The sequence below is a fragment of the Leuresthes tenuis genome, unplaced genomic scaffold, assembly GCF_036924035.1.
Source record: "Leuresthes tenuis unplaced genomic scaffold, fLeuTen1.0.hap1 SCAF_40, whole genome shotgun sequence".
Classification (NCBI taxonomy): domain Eukaryota; kingdom Metazoa; phylum Chordata; class Actinopteri; order Atheriniformes; family Atherinopsidae; genus Leuresthes; species Leuresthes tenuis.
Genome location: NW_027325394.1, coordinates 277,227 through 301,395, shown reverse-complemented (window position 1 = coordinate 301,395; position 24,169 = coordinate 277,227). Strand labels below are relative to the sequence as shown.

At 43.2% G+C, this 24,169-nt stretch overlaps 3 non-coding genes across 3 annotated transcripts; all 3 read right to left on the bottom strand.

The window, feature by feature from the left end:
• Positions 1-1,003: 1,003 nt before the first annotated feature.
• LOC140285419 (U5 spliceosomal RNA) lies at positions 1,004-1,117 on the bottom strand. The gene has a single exon (XR_011910459.1). It is a non-coding gene; the product is annotated as a U5 spliceosomal RNA (small nuclear RNA).
• A 20,495-nt stretch (positions 1,118-21,612) lies between these two features.
• LOC140285463 (U2 spliceosomal RNA) lies at positions 21,613-21,796 on the bottom strand. The gene has a single exon (XR_011910499.1). It is a non-coding gene; the product is annotated as a U2 spliceosomal RNA (small nuclear RNA).
• A 308-nt stretch (positions 21,797-22,104) lies between these two features.
• On the bottom strand, positions 22,105-22,218 carry LOC140285422 (U5 spliceosomal RNA). Its single transcript, XR_011910462.1, has one exon. It is a non-coding gene; the product is annotated as a U5 spliceosomal RNA (small nuclear RNA).
• Positions 22,219-24,169: the final 1,951 nt, after the last annotated feature.

The window sequence follows — 24,169 nt, the reverse complement described above, 5'->3', positions numbered from 1 at the left end:
TAGTGTTGAGAAGGTGAGAACCATTAACCATTTCTTTAGGTGAAAAGTGAGTAGGGTGATCTATATTTCCTTTTCGGACTCTCGATGTTGGCCTCTGACGCAATGTTGCATTTAACTTTGAGTCCCTGGGGGTCGATTGCAGAGCTGAAGTTAAAAAGGAGACCTCATTTGGTGAGTCGGAGGGGAAGACTCTAGGTTCTTCCACTGAAGAACTGTCTGAAAGGGACCTAACCCTTCCCCTCTTCTCTGATACCACTGGGGAATCAGAGGCTCAGATGCCGTCCTCTTCGGCTGTTGACCTTCGGGGAGGTGAGTATCTTCACTAGACTCACCTGTCTGCTCTTCCTCCTCATTTAGCGTAGCTCCACCCTCTGCCTGTGAATTCTCACAGACTTCAACACTGAGTGGTGAGGCCTCTACAGGCCCCTCCCCTTTTTGCTCCTCACTTCCAATCCAAGCTTTTGGCGGGAAGTTTGAATTTATTGGGTCAACCTCTTCACTTTGTTCACCAACTGCCACCTTTGGTCCTTCTCTTTGTTGGCTTGACTGTGGCTTTACCGTCTTTAATTTGTTGGCAAAAGATTTAGGGCAATCTCTGAAGAGGTGATTTAATTCTCCACAGAGATTACATTTCCTGCCATTTGGACACTCTCCAAAAGTTTGCCCAATTTCTCTGCTCTTCCCACATAACACCTTGGTACAAGCCTCAACCAGGTGCCCATGCTCACCACACTTGCGGCAGAACTTGGGCTGCCCCTGGTAGTGGATGTAACCTCGGTTTTCAAGGTGGCCAGAGTGTCGCCCACCCGCTGCACTGAGCACTCTTCAGCCCTTTTAAATGGTATAACTTTGCACTCCCGCACGCTCCAGCAAGCACCATTCAAGCAACAACTTTGCACTCCAGCTTCGAACATCGGCACAGTCGCAACAAGTAAGGCGACTCTACTCAGAGAAGTCACTCTGCACAGTAAGAAGATTTCTTTTGCACAGACAGAAAGGGCTTCACCCGCAAAGGTAAAGCCTGCCAAAAATAGAAACAACTCATTAGTGCTGCTCTCCACAGAAATCTTTAGTAAAAGGCGAAAGACTTGTACGTTATGAAGAGAAACCAGAGTACGATTATCCGTCACTGCGGGAGCAGGGCATCAGGCTAGTTGGCATAGCCACCTTCCCCATGGTGAGCTTTGCTTGGTTGAGACGCTTGCTCCCCCCCCCCTTGCTCCTCGGCTGACCAAGTAGGATTAATCGGGCCCTATTCGATGGCTGCCTTGTCTTTTACTCTGTGCAAAAGACAAGGCAGCAACAAAAATACCACGAGAATCCCGTATTGAGGCTTTGTTCTGATCGCTCATTCGGTGTCGCGTTTCTTTCAAGCAATTCTCCCGGTTAGCCCACACTCGGCTCGCTCCCATAGCCGTGTTAAAGTCTACTTCGCATTCACTCTCTTTTCTCAGCAGACTCTTGGGATTTTATCTATAAAATGAATTCCTTCACTCAAACTATGTGAAAACTGCTTTGTCCTTAATATTTACCATGTCTAGAAAGATTTAAACAAAAAAAACAACGTTGTACTTTGCAGTAAAAGAAAGAGCAAATCTAAAGTTTCAGGAATCCGAGAATAAGCTTACTTTCATGAGTTCTTCACGATTTCGGATTTTGCTATAAAATGAATTCCTTCACTCAAACTAAATTAAAACTGCTAAACCGCTAATCTGTTACATGCAAGGCAGATGTCAAATTCACCGAAATAGGATCTAAGGGTATTTGGCCAATCGAGCTGTAGCAGCTTCGGTAAAAGAGTATAAGTTGAAGAGTTTGTGAATAAAGGTGTGCGCACACATAGTGAGCTGTAGGAAAATAGGCAGGGAGCAATGCCGGCTGGGGTATATGTTCTTGTATGTTGTCTGACTGTTTGATTTGAATGTGTTGTGTAAGTGTCCTGTTGAATGTTACATGTTTGGGCTTTGACACTTCACTGTGGTTGTTAACTGTGTGGTGTGTCCTGAAATGTTATATGTTTGGGCTGTGTGACATGCTTAATGCTTGTCAGTAGCTGCCCACTTATTCATATATAGCAACTGACAACATAAGAAGTCCGGACATACTTTGATAGTAGTTGTAGAAGTATCCTTATTGATAATAGATCACTAATTCATAGTGATAGAACAGTAGATGAACAGGTGCTTGCACATGTCTCACGAAAATAAAATGGGTGTATGATTGCTGACGGCAGAGCAATACTGCCAAACTTATGAGTTCTTGTGGCAAACTTGATTCAGTGTCTTGACGTGTATACGCTGTTTCGCTGACTTGATTGTCACAAGAAACAAAGTGTGTTTGATAAGATCCGACCATTTTATTACGGGAGGATCAGTATGTATGGATTCTGATGTGACTGATAAACCCATTCGTATCTTAAGCATAATCTAATACGTGAGACAACGCCCTGGCACACGATTAAAAAAAAAAAAGAGAGAGAGCGGTTTTGTGTCCCCACAGTCCATAATGTAGAAAAGAGAGAAAAAAGCCTTTCTGATTTGGTGTGTGTGCTCATAGTGCAGAGTGTAGAGAAAAGAAAGCCGTTTTGGTGTCACGGGTGTTGTGACTTACACACACACATTTCTAAATTGAGAAAGGAAATTATTTTAGAGGAAGAACTAGAGTTTAGATCCCACATTTGTTGATAGGCATTCATTTATTTCTTCACTTCTGATGAAGTTTCAACAATAAACAACAAACTTTGTATTATGAGATAGAACCAGACTCATTCTTCAGGAATCCGAAAATAAGCTCTATTTTATGAGTTATGCACGAATTCGGATTCTCCTATAAAACGAATTCATTAACTCAAACCAAGTTAAGACTGCTTTGTCCTTCATATTTATTCATGTCTAATCAAGTTTCAACGATAAACAATGTTGTACTTTGTAGAAAGAGAAAGAACTTCTTCAGCAATAAGCATCTCTCGACATATGACGAAATACAGATTTTGCTATAAAATTAATTCCTTCTATCAGCCTGACTTAAAACTGTTTTTCCTCCTTATTTATCCACTTCAAATCAAGTTTCAACAATTAAAAAAAATTTGTAGTTTGAGAAAGAACAACTTAATCTTCAGCAATCAGTATAAAAAGAGGTGCAAATGCCAACCATACATACCTAAAAGGTGGAGCGGAAGTATTCAGCTGCAAGTAGGTGTGAATGTTCGACCATAATTTGTAAAAAGCGGGTAAGAAAAGGTTCGAATGCCCGACTATATATTAACAAAAGCGGGAGGAGAGGTCTTCGGATGAGAGTGGGTGAGAATTTCCAACCATAATCTATAAAATACGGTGAAAAAAAATATGTGAATGCCTCATAGAACACTAAAAGCGGAAGTGTTCGGCTGCAAGAAGGTGTGAATGTCCGACTATATTTGGTGAAAAGCAGGTGAAGCAAGGTCTGAATGCCCAACCTTACATCATCAAAAGCGAGATCAGAGGTGTTTGGCTGCAAGAAGGCTATAGTTTGCCAAAAGCGGGTAAGGTGCGAATGACCGACTAAATATCAACAAAAGTGGGGGCGGAGGTCTTCGGATGCAAGTGGGTGTGAATATCCCACCATACAAGTATGGTGGAGAGGAAGCTGTGAATGGCCGACCATAGTAAAAGGCGGGTGAGAGAAGGTGTGAATGTCCAACCATAGTTGGTAAAAAGCGGGTAAGAAAAGGTTAAAATACCCGACTGTACACAATCAATAGCGGGAGCGGAGTTGTTCGGCTACTAAAAGGTGTGAAAGTCCGACCATGGTTTGTAAAAAGCGGGTAAGAAAAGGTGCGAATGCCCGACAATGTATGATCAAAAGAGGGAGTGGAGGTTTTCGGCTGCAAGAAGGTCTGAATGTCCAACCATAATTTGTAAAAACCGGGGAAGAAAAGGCTCGAAAGCCCGACTATACACCATCAAAAGTGGGAGCGGAGGTGTTCAGCTGCAAGACGGTCTGAATGTCCATCAATAATTGCTAGAAAACATGAAAGAAAATTTTCGAATATCAAACTGCACATGATCATAAGCGGGAGAGGAGGTGTTCAGCTGCAAGAAGGTGTGAATGTCTACCCATAATTACTGAAAAATGGGTAAGAAAAGGTGCGAATGCCTAACCATACATCATCAAAAGAGGGAGCGGAGGTGTTCCGCTGTAAGACGGTGTGAATGTCCGACCATAGATGGTAAAAAGCGGGTAAGAAAAGGTTAAATTACCCGACTGTACACAATCAAAAGAGGGAGCGGAGTTGTTCAGCTAAGAGAAGGTGTGAAAGTCCGACCTTGGTTTGTAAAAAGCGGGTAAGAAAAGGTTCGTATGCCCGAATATACACCATCAAAAGCGGAAGCGGAGGTGTTCGGCTGCAAGATATTGTGAACGTCCGACCAAAGTTTGTAAAAAGCAGTTAAGAAAAGGTTCGAATATCTAACCAAACATAATCAAAAGCGGGAGCAGAGCTGTTCGACTGGAAGTAGGTGTGAATGTCAGATCATAATTTGCAAAAAGCTGATGAGAAAGGGTGAGAATGCCCGACTATACACCATCAAATGCGGTAGCGGAGTTGTTCGGCTGTGAGTAGGTGTGAATCTCCAACCATAATTGCTGAAAAATGTGTTAGAAAAGGTAAAAATGCCGGTCCATACATCATCAAAATCGGGAGAGGTGGTGTTCAGCTGCAAGAAGGTCTAAATGTCCATCAATAATTGCTAGAAAACATGAAAGAAAATTTTCGAAAATCAAACCGCACATGATCATAAGTGGGAGAGGAGGTGTTCAACTGCAAGAAGGTGTGAATGTCCACCCATAATACCTGAAAAATGGGTAAAAAAAAGGTGCGAATGCCCAACCATACATCATCAAAAGCAGGAGTGCATGTGTTCGGCTACAAGAAGGTGTGAACGTGCAACCAAAGTTTGTAAAAAGCAGTTAAGAAAAGGTTCGAATATCCAACCATACATAATCAAAAGCGGGAGCAGAGCTGTTCGACTGCAAGTAGGTGTGAATGTCAGATCATAATTTGCAAAAAGCTGATGAGAAAGGGTGAGAATGCCCGACTATACACCATCAAATGCGGTAGCGGAGTTGTTCGGCTGTGAGTAGGTGTGAATCTCCAACCATAATTGCTGAAAAATGTGTTAGAAAAGGTAAAAATGCCGGTCCATACATCATCAAAATCGGGAGAGGTGGTGTTCAGCTGCAAGAAGGTCTAAATGTCCATCAATAATTGCTAGAAAACATGAAAGAAAATTTTCAAAAATCAAACCGCACATGATCATAAGTGGGAGAGGAGGTGTTCAACTGCAAGAAGGTGTGAATGTCCACCCATAATACCTGAAAAATGGGTAAAAAAAAGGTGCGAATGCCCAACCATACATCATCAAAAGCAGGAGTGCATGTGTTCGGCTACAAGAAGGTGTGAACGTGCAACCAAAGTTTGTAAAAAGCAGTTAAGAAAAGGTTCAAATATCCAACCATACATAATCAAAAGCGGGAGCAGAGCTGTTCGACTGCAAGTAGGTGTGAATGTCAGATCATAATTTGCAAAAAGCTGATGAGAAAGGGTGAGAATGCCCGACTATACACCATCAAATGCGGTAGTGGAGTTGTTCGGCTGTGAGTAGGTGTGAATCTCCAACCATAATTGCTGAAAAATGTGTTAGAAAAGGTAAAAATGCCGGTCCATACATAATCAAAATTGGGAGAGGTGGTGTTCAGCTGCAAGAAGGTCTAAATGTCCATCAATAATTGCTAGAAAACATGAAAGAAAATTTTCGAAAATCAAACCACACATGATCATAAGTAGGAGAGGAGGTGTTCAGCTGCAAGAAGGTGTGAATGTCCACCCATAATACCTGAAAAATGGGTAAAAAAAAGGTGCGAATGCCCAACCATACATCATCAAAAGCAGGAGTGCATGTGTTCGGCAACAAGAAGGTGTGAACGTCCAACCAAAGTTTGTAAAAAGCAGTTAAGAAAAGGTTCGAATATCCAACCATACATAATCAAAAGCGGGAGCAGAGCTGTTCGACTGCAAGTAGGTGTGAATGTCAGATCATAATTTGCAAAAAGCTGATGAGAAACGGTGAGAATGCCCGACTATACACCATCAAATGCGGGAGCGGAGTTGTTCGGCTGTGAGTAGGTGTGAATGTCCAGCCATAATTACTCACAAACGGGTAAGAAAAGGTAGTATTGCCAGACCATATATGATCAAAACAGGGAGCGGAGGTGGTTCAGCTGCAAGAAGGTTTGAATGTCCGACTAAAGTTCAAATATATTAACAAAAGCGGGAGGAGAGGTCTTCGGATGAGAGTGGTTGAAAATTTCCAACCATAATGTATAAAATGCGGTGAAAAAAAGTTGTGATAGAACACTAAAAGGTGGAGCGGAAGTGTTCGGCTTCAAGAAGGTGTGAATGTCCGACTATATTTGGTGAAAAGCAGGTGAAGCAAGGTCTGAATGCCCAACCTTACATCATCAAAAGCGAGATCAGAGGTGTTTGGCTGCAAGAAGGCCATAGTTTGCCAAAAGCAGGTAAGGTGCGAATGTCCGACTAAATATCAACAAAATTTGGGGCAGAGGTCTTCGGATACAAGTATGTTGGAGAGGAAGCTGTGAATGGCCGACCATAGTAAAAGGCGGGTGAGAGAAGGTGCGAATGTCAAACCATACATAATCAAAACAGGGAGCGGAGGTGTTCTGCTGTAAGAAGGTGTGAATGTCCAACCATAGTTGGTAAAAAGCGGGTAAGAAAAGGTTAAAATACCCGACTGTACACAATCAATAGCGGGAGCGGAGTTGTTCGGCTACTAAAAGGTGTGAAAGTCCGACCATGGTTTGTAAAAAGCGGGTACGAAAAGGTGCGAATGTCCGACAATGTATGATCAAAAGAAAGAGCGGAGGTTTTCGGATACAAGAAGGTTTGAATGTCCCACCATAGTTTGTAAAAAGCGGGTAAGAAAAGGTTCGAAAGCCCGACTATACACCATCAAAAGCGGGAGCAGAGGTGTTCCGCTGTAAGACGGTGTGAATGTCCGACCATAGTTGGTAAAAAGCGGGTAAGAAAAGGTTAAAATACCCGACTGTACACAATCAATAGCGGGAGCGGAGTTGTTTGGCTACAAGAAGGTGTGAAAGTCACACCATGATTTGTAAAAACCGGGAAGAAAAGGCTCGAAAGCCCGACTATACACAATCAAAAAGAAGGTTTGAATGTCCATCAATAATTGCTTTAAAACAAGAAAGTAAATTTTCGAATATCAAACCGTACATGATCATAAGCGGGAGAGGAGGTGTTCCGCTGTAAGACGGTGTGACTGTCCGACCATAGTTGGTAAAAAGCGGGTAAGAAAAGGTTAAAATACCCGACTGTACACAATCAATAGCGGGAGCGGAGTTGTTCGGCTACTAAAAGGTGTGAAAGTCCGACCCTGGTTTGTAAAAGCGGGTAAGAAAAGGTTCGAATGCCCGAACATACACCATCAAAAGAGGGAGCGGAGGTGTTCCGCTGTAAGACGGTGTGAATGTCCGATCATAGTTGGTAAAAAGCGGGTAAGAAAAGGTTAAAATACCCGACTGTACACAATCAAAAGAGGGAGCGGAGTTGTTCAGCTAAGAGAAGGTGTGAAAGTCCAACCATGGTTTGTAAAAAGCGGGTAAGAAAAGGTTCGTATGCCCGAATATACACTATCAAAACCGGAAGCGTAGGTGTTCGGCTGCAAGAAGGTGTGAACGTCCGACCAAAGTTTGTAAAAAAGCAGTTAAGAAAAGGTTCGAATATCTAACCAAACATAATCAAAAGCGGGAGCAGAGCTGTTCGACTGCAAGTAGGTGTGACTGTCAGAGAATAATTTGCAAAAAGCTGATGAGAAAGGGTGAGAAATCCCGACTATACACCATCAAATGCGGTAGCGGAGTTGTTCGACTGTGAGTAGGTGTGATTCTCCAACCATAATTGCTGAAAAATGTGTTAGAAAAGGTAAGAATGCCGGTCCATACATCATCAAAAGCGGGAGAGGTGGTGTTCGGCTGCAAGTAGGTGTGAATGTCCATTAATAATTGCTTTAAAACATGAAAGAAAATTTTCGAATATCAAACCTTACATGATCATTAGCGGGAGAGGAGGTGTTCAGCTGCAAGAAGATGTGAATATCCACCCATAATTACTGAAAAATGGGTAGGAAAAGATGCGAATGTCCAACCATAAATCATCAAAAGCAGGAGTGGAGTTGTTCAGCTACAAGAAGGTATGAAAGTCCAACCATGGTTTGTAAAAAGCGGGTAAGAGAAGGTTCGAATACTGAAAAATGTGTTAGAAAAGGTAAGAATGCCGGACCATATATCATCAAAAGCGGGAGAGGTTGTGTTCGGCTGCAAGAAGGTGTGAATGTCCAGCCATAATTACTCACAAACGGGTAAGAAAAGGTACTATTGCCAGACCATATATGATCAAAACAGGGAGCGGAGGTGGTTCAGCTGCAAGAAGGTTTGAATGTCCGACTAAAGTTTGTAAAAAGCGGGTAAGACAAGGTGTGAATGCCCGACAATGTATGATCAAAAGAGGTGCGGAGGTTTTCAGCTGCAAGAAGGTCTGAATATCCACCCATAATTACTGAAAAATGGGTAAGAAAAGGTGCGAAAGCCCAACCGCACATGATCATAAGTGGATGAGAAGGTGTTCGACTGCAAGTAGGTGTGAATGTAAGATCATAATTTGTAAAAAGCGGGTAAGAAAAGGTAAGAATGCCCAACCATAAATTATCAAAAGTGGCAGCAGAGTTTCGGCTGGTATTTATCAATGTCTAGATAGATTTCAACAAAAAACAACGTTGTACTTTGCAGTAAAAGAAAGTGCAAATCAAAAGTTTTAGGAATCCGAGAATAAGCTTATTTTCATGAGTTCTGCACGATTTCGGATTTTATGTATAAAATGAATTTCTTCACGCAAACTAAGTTAACACTGCTTTGTCCTTCATATGTACCCATTTCTACATATATTTCAAGCATAAACTTCCTCATATTACCCTGAATGAGAAAGAGCCACACTTGTGATTAAGCCATACCTCCCTTTTGAGGAGTTCTGCATGATTTGGGATTTTATCTATAAAATTAATTCCTTCACTCAAACTATGTTAAAACGGCTTTTACCTTCATATTTATCAATGTCTCGATAGATTTAAACAAAAAACCCACGTTGTACTTTGCAATAAAAGAAAGAGCCAATCAAAAGTTTTAGGAATCCGAGAATAAGCTTATTTTCATGAGTTCTGCACGATTTCGGATTTTATGTATAAAATGAATTCATTCACTTAAACCAAGTTAAAACTGCTTTTTCCTTCATATTTATCAATGTCTAGATCGACTTCAACAAAGAACAACATTGTATTTTGCAGTAGAAGAAAGAGCAAAACTGAAGGATCAGGAATCCGAGAATAAGCTTCTTTTCATACGTTCTGCATGATTTGGGATTTTATGTATAAAATGAATTCCTTCACTCAAACTAAGTTAACACTGCTTTGTCCTTCATATGTACCCATTTCTACATATATTTCAAGCATAAACTTCCTCATACTACCCTGAATGAGAAAGAACCACACTTGTGATTAAGCCATACGCCCCTTTTGAGGAGTTCTGCATGATTTGGGATTTTATCTATAAAATCAATTCCTTCACTCAAACTATGTTAAAACGGCTTTTACCTTCATATTTATCAATGTCTCGATAGATTTAAAAAAAAAAACAACGTTGTTTAAATAATTCTAGACATGGTAAATATGAAGGACAAATCAGTTTTAACATAGTTTGAGTGAAGTAATGCATTTTATAAGCAAAATCCCAAATCATGCAGAACTCACGAAATGCTTTTTCTCACTTTTCACTGCTTTTTACAAACTTTGGTCGGACGTTCACACCTTCTTGCATCCGAACACCTCCGCTTCCGCTTTTGATGATGTATATTCGGGCATTCGAACCTTTTTTTACCCGCTTTTTACAAACCATTGTCGGACTTTCACACCTTCTTGCAGCCGAACACCACCTCTCCCGCTTTTAATGATGTATGGTCCAGTATTCTTACCTTTTCTAACACATTTTTCAGCAATTATGGTCGGACATTCACACCTACTCACAGCTGGACACCTCCGCTCTCGCTTTTGATTATACAATGAAGGGACATCGCTCCTTGTCTTACCAGCTTTTTACAAACTTTAGTCGAACATTCACACCTTCTTGCAGCTGAACACCTCCGCTCCCGCTTTTGATGATGTATAGTCGGGCTTTCGAGCCTTTTCTTACCCGGTTTTTACAAATTATGGTTGGACATTCAGACCTTGCAGCCGAACACCTCCGCTCTCTCTTTTGATCATACATTGTTGGGCATTCGCACCTTGTCTTACCCGCTTTTTACAAACTATAGTCAGACATTCACACCTTGCAGCTGAACCTCCGCTCCCTGTTTTGATCATGTATGGTCTGGCAATACTACCTTTTCTTCCCCCGTTTGTGAGTAATTATGGCTGGACATTCACACCTACTTGCAGTCGAACAGCTCTGCTCCCGCTTTTGATTATGTTTGGTTGGATATTCGAACCTTTTCTTAACTGCTTTTTACAAACCATGGTCGGACTTTCACACCTTCTTGTAGCCGAACAACTCCGCTCCCGCTATTGATTGTGTACAGTCGGGTATTTTAACCTTTTCTTACCCGCTTTTTACCAACTATGGTCGGACATTCACACCGTCTTACAGCGGAACACCTCCGCTCCCGCTTTTTATGGTGTATAGTCGGGCATTCGAACCTTTTCTTACCCGCTATTTACAAACTATGGTAGGACATACAAACCTTCGTGTATCCGAAAACCTCCGCTCTCTCTTTTGATCATACATTGTCGGACATTCGCACCTTTTCTTACCCGCTTTTTACAAACCATGGTCGGACTGTCGCACCTTCTTGTAGCCGAACACATCCGCTCCCGCTATTGATTGTGTACAGTCGGGTATTTTAACCTTTTCTTACCCGCTTTTTACCAAGTATGGTTGGACATTCACACTTTCGTACAGCGGAACACCTCCGCTCCCTCTTTTGATGGTGTATGTTCGGGCATTCAAACCTTTTCTTACCCGCTTTTTCCAAACTATGGTCGGCTATTCACAGCTTCCTCTCCACCATACTTGTATGGTGGGATATTCACACCCACTTGCATCCGAAAACCTCCGCCCCAAATTTTGTTGATATTTAGTCGGACATTCGCACCTTACCCGCTTTTGGCAAACTATGGCCTTCTTGCAGCCAAACAACTCTGATCTCGCTTTTGATGATGTAAGGTTGGGCATTCAGACCTTGCTTCACCTGCTTTTCACCAAATATAGTCGGACATTCACACCTTCTTGCAGCCGAACACTTCCGCTCCACCTTTTAGTGTTCTATCACACCTTTTTTTTCACCGCATTTTATACATTATGGTTGGAAATTTTCAACCACTTTCATCCGAAGACCTCTCCTCCCGCTTTTGTTAATATATTTGAACTTTACTTTGACATTCAAACCTTCTTGCAGCTGAACCACCTCCGCTCCCTGTTTTGATCATATATGGTCTGGCAATACTACCTTTTCTTACCCGTTTGTGAGTAATTATGGCTGGACATTCACACCTACTTGCAGCCGAACACAACCTCTCTCGCTTTTGATGATGTATGGACCGGCATTTTTACCTTTTCTAACACATTTTTCAGCAATTATGGTCGGAGATTCACACCTACTCACAGCCGAACAACTCCGCTCCCGCATTTGATGGTGTATAGTCGGGCATTCTCACCCTTTCTCATCAGCTTTTTGCAAATTATGATCTGACATTCACACCTACTTGCAGTCGAACAGCTCTGCTCCCGCTTTTGATTATGTTTGGTTGGATATTCGAACCTTTTCTTAACTGCTTTTTACAAACCATGGTCGGACTTTCACACCTTCTTGTAGCCGAACAACTCCGCTCCCGCTATTGATTGTGTACAGTCGGGTATTTTAACCTTTTCTTACCCGCTTTTTACCAACTATGGTCGGACATTCACACCGTCTTACAGCGGAACACCTCCGCTCCCGCTTTTTATGGTGTATAGTCGGGCATTCGAACCTTTTCTTACCCGCTATTTACAAACTATGGTAGGACATACAAACCTTCGTGTATCCGAAAACCTCCGCTCTCTCTTTTGATCATACATTGTCGGACATTCGCACCTTTTCTTACCCGCTTTTTACAAACCATGGTCGGACTGTCACACCTTCTTGTAGCCGAACACATCCGCTCCCGCTATTGATTGTGTACAGTCGGGTATTTTAACCTTTTCTTACCCGCTTTTTACCAAGTATGGTTGGACATTCACACTTTCGTACAGCGGAACACCTCCGCTCCCTCTTTTGATGGTGTATGTTCGGGCATTCAAACCTTTTCTTACCCGCTTTTTCCAAACTATGGTCGGCTATTCACAGCTTCCTCTCCACCATACTTGTATGGTGGGATATTCACACCCACTTGCATCCGAAAACCTCCGCCCCAAATTTTGTTGATATTTAGTCGGACATTCGCACCTTACCCGCTTTTGGCAAACTATGGCCTTCTTGCAGCCAAACAACTCTGATCTCGCTTTTGATGATGTAAGGTTGGGCATTCAGACCTTGCTTCACCTGCTTTTCACCAAATATAGTCGGACATTCACACCTTCTTGCAGCCGAACACTTCCGCTCCACCTTTTAGTGTTCTATCACACCTTTTTTTTCACCGCATTTTATACATTATGGTTGGAAATTTTCAACCACTTTCATCCGAAGACCTCTCCTCCCGCTTTTGTTAATATATTTGAACTTTACTTTGACATTCAAACCTTCTTGCAGCTGAACCACCTCCGCTCCCTGTTTTGATCATATATGGTCTGGCAATACTACCTTTTCTTACCCGTTTGTGAGTAATTATGGCTGGACATTCACACCTACTTGCAGCCGAACACAACCTCTCTCGCTTTTGATGATGTATGGACCGGCATTTTTACCTTTTCTAACACATTTTTCAGCAATTATGGTCGGAGATTCACACCTACTCACAGCCGAACAACTCCGCTCCCGCATTTGATGGTGTATAGTCGGGCATTCTCACCCTTTCTCATCAGCTTTTTGCAAATTATGATCTGACATTCACACCTACTTGCAGTCGAACAGCTCTGCTCCCGCTTTTGATTATGTTTGGTTGGATATTCGAACCTTTTCTTAACTTCTTTTTACATATTTTGGTTGGACGTTCACACCTTCTTGTTGCCGAACACTTCCACTCCTGCTTTTGATGATGTATGGTTGGGCATTCACACCTTTTTTTTGCCCATTTTTCAGGAATTATGGGTGGACATTCACACCTTGCAGCTGAACACCTCCTATCCCACTTATGATCATGTGCGGTTTGATTTTCGAAAAGTTTCTTTCATGTTTTCTAGCAATTATTGATGGACATGTAGACCTTCTTGCAGCTGAACACCTACGCTCCCGCTTTTGATCATACATTGTCAGGCATTCGCACCTTGTCTTACCCACTTTTTACAAACTTTAGTCGAACAGTCACACCTTTTTGCAGCCGAACACCACCTCTACCGCTTTTGATGATGTATGGTCCAGCATTCTTACCTTTTCTAACACATTCTTCAGCAATTATGGTCGGACATTCACACCTACTCAGAGCCGAACACCTCCGCTCCCGCATTTGATGGTCTATAGTCGGGCATTCTACAGCGGAAAAGACTCATTCTTATGTTTGGTTAGATATTCAAACCTTTTCTTAACTGCTTTTTACAAACTTTGGTCGGACGTTCACAATATCTTGTAGCCGAACACCTCCGCTTCCGCTTTTGATGGTGTATATTCGGGCATACGAACCTTTTCTTACCCGCTTTTTACAAACCAAGGTCGGACTTTCACACCTTCTCTTAGCTGAACAACTCCGCTCCCTCTTTTGATGGTGTACAGTCGGGTAATTTAACCTTTTCTTACCCGCTTTTTACCATCTATGGTCGGACATTCACACCGTCTTACAGCGGAACACCTCCGCTCCCTCTTTTGATGATGTATGGTTAGGCATTCGCACCTTTTCTTACCCATTTTTCAGTAATTATGGGTAGACATTCACACCTTCTTGCAGCTGAACACCTCCTCTCCTGCTTATGATCATGTGCAGTTTGATATTTGAAAATTTTCTTTCATGTTTTCTAGCAATTATTGATGGACATTCAGACCGTCTTGAAGTTGAACACCTCCGCTCCCACTTTTGATGGTGTATAGTCGGGCTTTCGAGCCTTTTCTTCCCCGGTTTTTACAAATTATGGTTGGACATTCAGACCTTCTTGCAGCCGAAAACCTCCACTCCCTCTTTTGATCATACATTGTCGGGCATTCGCACCTTTTCTTACCCGCTTTTTACAAACCATGGTCGGACTTTCACACCTTCTTGTAGCGGAACAACTCCGCTCCCGCTATTGATTGTGTACAGTCGGGTATTTTAACCTTTTCTTACCCGCTTTTTACCAACTATTGTTGGACATTCACACCGTCTTACAGCGGAACACCTCCGCTCCCTCTTTTGATGGTGTATGTTCGGGCACTCGAACCTTTTCTTACCCGCTTTTTACAAACTATGGTCAGACATTCAAACCTTCTTGTAGCCGAACACATCCACTCCTGCTTTTGATGATGGGTATTCAAACCTACTTGTTGCCCGCTTTTCATTAATTATGGGTGGACATACACACCTTGTCGCAGCCAAACACCTCCGCTCCCTGTTTTGATCATGTATGATTGGACATTCGCACCTTTTCTCACCCGCTTTTTACTATGGTCGGCCATTCACAGCTTCCTCTCCACCATACTTGTATGGTGGAATATTCACACCCACTTGCATCCGAAGACCTCCGCCCCCACTTTTGTTGATATTTAGTCGGTCATTCGCAGCTTACCCGCTTTTGGCAAACTATGGCCTTCTTGCAGCCAAACACCTCTGATCTCGTTTTTGATGATGTAAGGTTGGGCATTCAGACCTTGCTTCACCTGCTTTTCACCAAATATAGTCGAACAGTCACACCTTCTTGCAGCCGAACACTTCTGCTCCACCTTTTAGTGTTCTATGGGGTATTCGCACCTTTTTTTTCACCGCATTTTATTGATTATGGTTGGAAATTCTCACCCACTCTTATCCGAAGACCTCTCCTCCTGCTTTTGTTAATATATAGTCGAGCATTCAAACCTTTTCTTACCCGCTTTTTACAAATTATGGTCGAACATTCACACCTACTTGCAGCCGAACACCTCCGCTCCCGCTTTTGATGGTGTATAGTCGGGCTTTCGAGCCTTTTCTTCCCCGGTTTTTACAAATTATGGTTGTACATTCAGACCTTGCAGCCGAAAACCTCCGCTCCCTCATTTGATCATACATTGTCAGGCATTCGCACCTTGTCTTACCCGCTTTTTATAAACTTTAGTCAGACATTCACACCTTGCAGCTGAACCACCTCCGCTCCCTGTTTTGATAATGTATGGTCTGGCAATACTACCTTTTCTTACCGGTTTGTGAGTAATTATGGCTGTATATTCACACCTACTTGCAGCCGAACACCACTTTTCCCGCTTTTGATGATGTATGGTCCGGCATTCTAGTCTTTTCTAACACATTTTTCAGCAATTATGGTTTGACATTCACACCTACTCACAGCCGAACACTTCCGCTCCCGCATTTGATGGTGTATAGCCGGGCATTCTCACCCTTTCTCATCAGCTTTTTGCAAATTATGATCTGACATTCACACCTACTTGCAGTCGAACAGCTCTGCTCCCGCTTTTGATTATGTTTGGTTGGATATTCGAAACTTTTCTTCACTGCTTTTTACAAACTTTGGTCGGACGTTCACACCTTCTTGTAGCCGAACACATCCACTCCTGCTTTTGATGATGGGTATTCAAACCTACTTGTTGCCCGCTTTTCATTAATTATGGGTGGACATACACACCTTGTCGCAGCCAAACACCTCCGCTCCCTGTTAGGATCATGTATGGTTGGGCATTCGTACCTTTTCTTACCCATTTTGCAGTAATTATGGGTGGACATTCACACCTTCTTGCATTTGAACACCTCCTCTCCCGCTTATGATCATGTGCGGTTTGATATTCGAAAATTCTCTTCCATGTTTTCAAGCAATTATTGATGGACATTCAGACCTTCTTGCAGCTGAACACCTCCGCTCCAGCTGTTGATGGTGTATAGTCGGGCTTTCGAGCCTTTTCTTCCCAGATTTTTACAAAATATGGATGGACATTCAGACCTTGTTTCAGCCGAAAACCTCCTCTCCCTCTTTTGATCATACATTGTCGGGCATTCACACCTTTTCTTACCCGCTTTTTACAAACCATGGTCGGACTTTCACACCTTTTAGTAGCGGAACAACTCTGCTCCCGCTATTGATTGTGTACAATCGGGTATTTTAACCTTTTCTTACCTGCTTTTTGCCAACTATGGTCGGACATTCACACCTTCTTACAGCTGAACACCTCCGCTCCCTCCTTTGATGGTGTATGTTCGGGCATTCGAACCTTTTCTTACCCGCTTTTTACAAACTATGGTCAGACATTCACACCTTCTTGCAGCCGAACACTTCCGCTCTACCTTTTAGTGTTCTATGGGGTATTCACACCTTTTTTTTCACCGCATTTTATAGATTATGGTTGTAAATTCTCACCCACTCTTATCCAAAGACCTCTCCTCCTGCTTTGGTTAATATATAGTCGGGCATTCGAACCTTTTCTTACCCGCTTTTTACAAATTATGGTCGAACATTCACACCTACTTGCAGCCGAACACCTCCGCTCCCGCTTTTGATGGTGTATAGTCGGGCTTTCGAGCCTTTTCTTCCCCGGTTTTTACAAATTATGGTTGGACATTCAGACCTTGCAGCCGAAAACCTCCGCTCCCTCTTTTGATCATACATTGTCAGGCATTCGCACCTACTTGCAGCCAAATACTTCCGCTCCACCTTTTAGTGATGTATGGTTGGCATTTGCACCTTTTCTTACCCTTTCTTACCCTACTGATTGCTTAAGATGAAGTTGTTTTTTCTCAAACTACAACATTTTTTTAATTGTTGAAACTTGATTTGAAGTGGATAAATAAGGAGGACAAACAGTTTTAAGTCAGGCTGATAGAAGGAATTAATTTTATAGCAAAATCTGTATTTCGTCATATGTCGAGAGATGCTTATTGCTGAAGAAGTTCTTTCTCATTCTAGAAAGTACAACGTTGTTTATCGTTGAAACTTGATTAGACATGAATAAATATGAAGTACAAAGCAGTCTTAACTTGGTTAGAGTTAAGGAATTCGTTTTATAGGAGAATCCGAATTCGTGCATAACTCGTAAAATAGAGCTTATTTTCGGATTCCTGAAGAATGAGTCTGGTTCTTTCTCATAATACAAAGTTTGTTGTTTATTGTTGAAACTTCATCAGAAGTGAAGAAATAAATGAATGCCTATCAACAAATGTGGGATCTAAACTCTAGTGCTTCCTCTAAAATAATTTCCTTTCTCAATTCAGAAATGTGTGTGTGTAAGTCACAACACCCGTGACACCAAAACGGCTTTCTTTTCTCTCTTTTCTCTACACTCTGCACTGTGAGCACACACACCAAATCAGAAAGGCTTTTTTCTCTCTTTTCTACATTATGGACTGTGTGGACACAAAACCGCTCTCTCTTTTTTTTTTTGATTGTGTGCCAGGGCGTTGTCTCACGTATTAGATTATGCTTACGATACGAATGGGTTTATCAGTCACATCAGAATCCATACATACTGATCCTCCCCTAATAAAATGGTCGGATCTTATCAAACACACTTTGTTTCTTGTGACAATCAAGTCAGCGAAACAGCGTATACACGTCAAGACACTGAATCAAGTTTGCCACAAGAACTCATAAGTTTGGCAGTATTGCTCTGCCGTCAGCAATCATACACCCATTTTATTTTCGTGAGACATGTGCAAGCACCTGTTCATCTACTGTTCTATCACTATGAATTGGTTTATCTATTATCAATAAGGATACTTCTACAACTACTATCAAAGTATGTCCAGACTTCTTATGTTGTCAGTTGCTATATATGAATAAGTGGGTAGCTACTGACAAGCATTAAGCATGTCACACAGCCCAAACATATAACATTTCAGGACACACCACACAGTTAACAACCACAGTGAAGTGTCAAAGCCCAAACATGTAACATTCAACAGGACACTTACACAACACATTCAAATCAAACAGTCAGACAACATACAAGAACATATACCCCAGCCGGCATTGCTCCCTGCCTATTTTCCTACAGCTCACTATGTGTGCGCACACCTTTATTCACAAACTCTTCAACTTATACTCTTTTACTGAAGCTGCTACAGCTCGATTGGCCGAATACCGAATAATCCTAATTCGGTGAATTTGACATCTGCCTTACATGTAACAGATTAGCGGTTTAGCAGTTTTAATTTAGTTTGAGTGAAGGAATTCATTTTATAGCTAAATCCGAAATCGTGAAGAACTCATGAAAGTAAGCTTATTCTCGGATTCCTGAAACTTTAGATTTGCTCTTTCTTTTACTGCAAAGTACAACGTTGTTTTTTTTTTGTTTAAATCTTTCTAGACATGGTAAATATGAAGGACAAAGCAGTTTTAACATAGTTTGAGTGAAGGAATTCATTTTATAGATAAAATCCCAAGAGTCTGCTGAGAAAAGAGAGTGAATGCGAAGTAGACTTTAACACGGCTCTGGGAGCGAGCCGAGTTCTACATATTAAATGGATTTTTAGCAATAGGAGTTGAAAAATTAGCTTGCTCCGTTCACTCCAAGCATTGACCCCCTACTGCAGTGCCGCTGGGAACGGTGCGCTCTTCTCTACTCTTGTGAAAAAGCAAACAGCGGTGCAGGATGCAAGTTTCAGGGAGCCCAAGATGAAACTTTCTTTTAGTCTGCTGAGAAAAGAGAGTGAATGCGAAGTAGACTTTAACACGGCTCTGGGAGCGAGCCGAGTGCGGGCTAACCGGGAGAATTGCTTGAAAGAAAAGCCATACCAAATGAGCGGTCAGAACAAAGCCTCAATACAGTGTTCCCGTTGTGTTTTTGTTGCTGCCGCTGTTTGCTTTTTCACAAGAGCGCACCTGTTGAGGGGGGTTCTGGGGGGGCCTGGGTGATGGTGGGTCTCAGGCCTGGGCTGCTGCGACTGGTGTGACCGGGTGGTTTGTTTGTTTGTTTTTTGTTGTTGTTTGTTTGTTTTTTGTAGAGGTCCTCCGGAGTGGGGTTGGGTTGAGTGGGGTGGGGCGGGATGGGTACCTTCTGGGGGTACAGTAGCTCCCAGAATATGGTCGCTGCAGGCCCCGAGCCTGGTGGACATCAGGCCCTCCTGTCCTGTGTTGGCTCCCTGGTAGCGGGGATGCCTATTGCAGCCAGTCCCTGGCTGCCCCCAGTGTATATCCCCATACCCCTCTCCCTTCTGGCTCCTGTACACAGCACACACTCACACATGAAGGGTTTTGGGGGCGTGTGTGTTCGGTGGGGTGTAGTGGACTCTGCAGTAGTTGCACTCTGCAGTTCCCACCCCTGTTTTAATTACACCTTAGACATTACTACTTATCAAACACACTCACACACACACATTAGGTCTTGGGGGGTGGTTACACTGAGTGGCATCTGGTGGGCGGGGCTCTTTGGGTATGTAGGCTTCCCAGAGGGCCACGCTCCCAGTTCTACAAGTTTGGCTGCCCCTCAATTTTAATTGCTCACTATTAGAAAATATTGAAGAGCCAGAAGGGTGAGGGGAGGGGTCTTCTTCGCACACCCCTGCTTCCTGGTTGCTGCTCGGGGTGGGAGGGGCCAGGAGGATTAATTAATTGTTCTGCTGGTTTGGGGTCTGTGGTGGCTGGGGGGCTGCTGGCCCCCTGGTGTGCCCGCTGCACTACACCCCAGCGGAGTCGAGGGAGGGAGGACGTGTGGATGTATGGGACATGAAAGTGTGTGTGGTAATGATTGGGCCTGGATCTTGGACTTGCTGTCGCCTGGCCTGCCTGTGCTTCTCCCGATGGGGGGGGGCGGCGTGGCCTCTCTCCGCTGCTCGCGACTTCACCCACCTGTGGGCACGTCTTGACTCCCAGGGCACTTGGCCAGGGGTGCTGGGGCAGGCGCTGACCCACTGTGTGGCTGTCTGGGGCGCTTGGCCCTCCTGGGTATTGGGTGGGGCCTCTGCCGGGGGGTTTGGGGGCGCTCGGGCTCCTGGAGCCCGGATCCAGTGCACGGCCCATGTCTGGGCGGCTGGGGCCTGGCGACGTCGGTGGGCTGTTGCCCCTGGCTCCCGGAGGGCCTCTGCCCTATGCTTATGGGGGCTCTTTCCGAGGGCTTCCTCTGCAGTCTTCTGGGTGGATGCGTGGTTGCCCCTGCGGTGGGCTTCCTGGGTTCTGTGCTCTGTGGGGGCTGCTGGTGGCCCGGGTCTTGTGGCCCTCTCTGCCTGCTTCTGATTGCTTGGGGGGGCTGTGGATTGTGGCCCTGTATGCTTATACACTCATAACTAAGCACGGTTATCATGTAGGTCCTGTGCCATGGGTGTTGCATGTTCTCACACACACACAACCACATTCATTAGTCCAGTAGCATGGTCGCTAAGCAGTTGATGTATTATCATGTCGTCTCAGGTCATCTATATCCACAGCTGTGTTGTATGCGATGTATGTTCTGTTTTTCTCTTCTTTCCTCTTCTTCTTTCCTTGTCCCCCGGTCCGGTTCAGTTCTATTACATGTCATATATTGTAAACAGAAATAAATAAATGGGCATCAAGGGGAGCTTTACATTTATAAAACTTCCCTTGGCAAAGCAAATCTGTTTGGCATCAAAGGTATTCAGACTACAATTCTGCTGCCATAATGCTGAACACGATAAGGGGAAAAAAAAAAAAAGTAAAGAAGACAGTTCTGCCGAAAGCCAGGGACTAGACCTGTTCTAAGTTCTGTACTTTTTAAAAGGGAGCCAACACAGGACAGGAGGGCCTGATGTCCACCAGGCTCGGGGCCTGCAGCGACCATATTCTGGGAGCTACTGTACCCCCAGAAGGTACCCATCCCGCCCCACCCCACTAAACCCAACCCCACTCCGGAGGACCTCTACAAAAAACAAACAAACAACAACAAAAAACAAACAAACAAACCACCCGGTCACACCAGTCGCAGCAGCCCGGGCCTGAGACCCACCATCACCCAGGCCCCCCCAGGCCCCCCCTCAACAGGTGCGCTCTTGTGAAAAAGCAAACAGCGGCAGCAACAAAAACACAACGGGAACACCGTATTGAGGCTTTGTTCTGACCGCTCATTTGGTATGGCGTTTCTTTCAAGCAATTCTCCCGGTTAGCTCACACTCGGCTCGCTCCCAGAGCTGTGTTAAAGTCTACTTCGCATTCACTCTCTTTTCTCAGCAGACTAAAAGAAAGTTTCATCTTGGGCTCCCTGAAACTTCCATCCTGCACCGCTGTTTGCTTTTTCACAAGAGCAGAGAAGAGCGCACCGTTCCCAGCGGCACTGCAGTACTGGGTCGATGCTTGGAGTGAACGGAGCAAGCTTCTTTTTCAACTCCTATTCTTAAAAATCCATTTAATATGTAGTCCTCGTATAGAGGACATATTAAACTGATAAGAACAGATACTACACTTGATCTTAGCCAAAAGGCCGAGAAGCGATAACTGTCCACTGTTTCAGGTCCGAGGGCCCTTGCTGGCACAATGCGCACTTGTAGCAGTGTTCTTTTTATGGCCATAGGTGGCCAGAGTGTCACGTTGCACCTCCGCCCACCCGCTGCACTGAGCACTCTTCAGCCCTTTTAAATGGTATAACTTTGCACTCCCGCATGCTCCAGCAAGCACCATTCAAGCAACAACTTTGCACTCCAGCTTCGAACATCGGCACAATCGCAACAAGTAAGGCGACTCTACTCAGAGAAGTCACTCTGCACAGTAACAAGATTTCTTTTGCACAGACAGAAAGGGCTTCACCCGCAAAGGTAAAGCCTGCCAAAAATAGAAACAACTCATTAGTGCTGCTCTCCACGAAAGTCTTTAGTAAAAGGCGAAAGACTTGTATGTAATGAAGAGAAACCAGAGTACGATTATCCGTCACTGCGGGAGCAGGGCATCAGGCTAGTTGCCATAGCCACCTTCCCCATGGTGAGCGTTGCTTGGTTGAAACGCTTGCCCCTGTGCAATCGACAAGGCAGCAACAAAAACACCACGGGAACACCGTATTGAGGCTTTGTTCTGACCGCTCATTTGGTGTCGCGTTTCTTTCAAGCAATTCTCCCGGTTAGCCCACACTCGGCTCGCTCCCAGAGCCGTGTTAAAGTCTACTTCGCATTCACTCTCTTTTCTCAGCAGACTCTTGGGATTTTATCTATAAAATGAATTCCTTCACTCAAACTATGTTAAAACTGCTTTGTCCTTCATATTTACCATGTCTAGAAAGATTTAAACAAAAAAAAAACAACGTTGTACTTTGCAGTAAAAGAAAGAGCAAATCTAAAGTTTCAGGAATCCGAGAATAAGCTTACTTTCATGAGTTCTTCACGATTTCGGATTTTGCTATAAAATGAATTCCTTCACTCAAACTAAATTAAAACTGCTAAACCGCTAATCTGTTACATGTAAGGCAGATGTCAAATTCACCGAAATAGGATCTAAGGGTATTCGGCCAATCGAGCTGTAGCAGCTTTGGTAAAAGAGTATAAGTTGAAGAGTTTGTGAATAAAGGTGTGCGCACACATAGTGAGCTGTAGGAAAATAGGCAGGGAGCAATGCCGGCTGGGGTATATGTTCTTGTATGTTGTCTGACTGTTTGATTTGAATGTGTTGTGTAAGTGTCCTGTTGAATGTTACATGTTTGGGCTTTGACACTTCACTGTGGTTGTTAACTGTGTGGTGTGTCCTGAAATGTTATATGTTTGGGCTGTGTGACATGCTTAATGCTTGTCAGTAGCTACCCACTTATTCATATATAGCAACTGACAACATAAGAAGTCTGGACATACTTTGATAGTAGTTGTAGAAGTATCCTTATTGATAATAGATAAACTAATTCATAGTGATAGAACAGTAGATGAACAGGTGCCTGCACATGTCTCACGAAAATAAAATGGGTGTATGATTGCTGACGGCAGAGCAATACTGCCAAACTTATGAGTTCTTGTGGCAAACTTGATTCAGTGTCTTGACGTGTATACGCTGTTTCGCTGACTTGATTGTCACAAGAAACAAAGTGTGTTTGATAAGATCCGACCATTTTATTACGGGAGGATCAGTATGTATGGATTCTGATGTGACTGATAAACCCATTCGTATCGTAAGCATAATCTAATACGTGAGACAACGCCCTGGCACACAATCAAAAAAAAAAGAGAGAGCGGTTTTGTGTCCCCACAGTCCATAATGTAGAACAGAGAGAAAAAAGCCTTTCTGATTTGGTGTGTGTGCTCACAGTGCAGAGTGTAGAGAAAAGAGAGAAAAGAAAGCCGTTTTGGTGTCACGGGTGTTGTGACTTACACACACACATTTCTGAATTGAGAAAGGAAATTATTTTAGAGGAAGCACTAGAGTTTAGATCCCACATTTGTTGATAGGCATTCATTTATTTCTTCACTTCTGATGAAGTTTCAACAATAAACAACAAACTTTGTATTATGAGAAAGAACCAGACTCATTCTTCAGGAATCCGAAAATAAGCTCTATTTTATGAGTTATGCACGAATTCGGATTCTCCTATAAAACGAATTCCTTAACTCTAACCAAGTTAAGACTGCTTTGTCCTTCATATTTATTCATGTCTAATCAAGTTTCAACGATAAACAACGTTGTACTTTGTACTTCTTCAGCAATAAGCATCTCTCGACATATGACGAAATACAGATTTTGCTATAAAATTAATTCCTTCTATCAGCCTGACTTAAAACTGTTTGTCCTCCTTATTTATCCACTTCAAATCAAGTTTCAACAATTAAAAAAATGTTGTAGTTTGAGAAAAAACAACTTAATCTTAAGCAATCAGTAGGGTAAGAAAGGGTAAGAA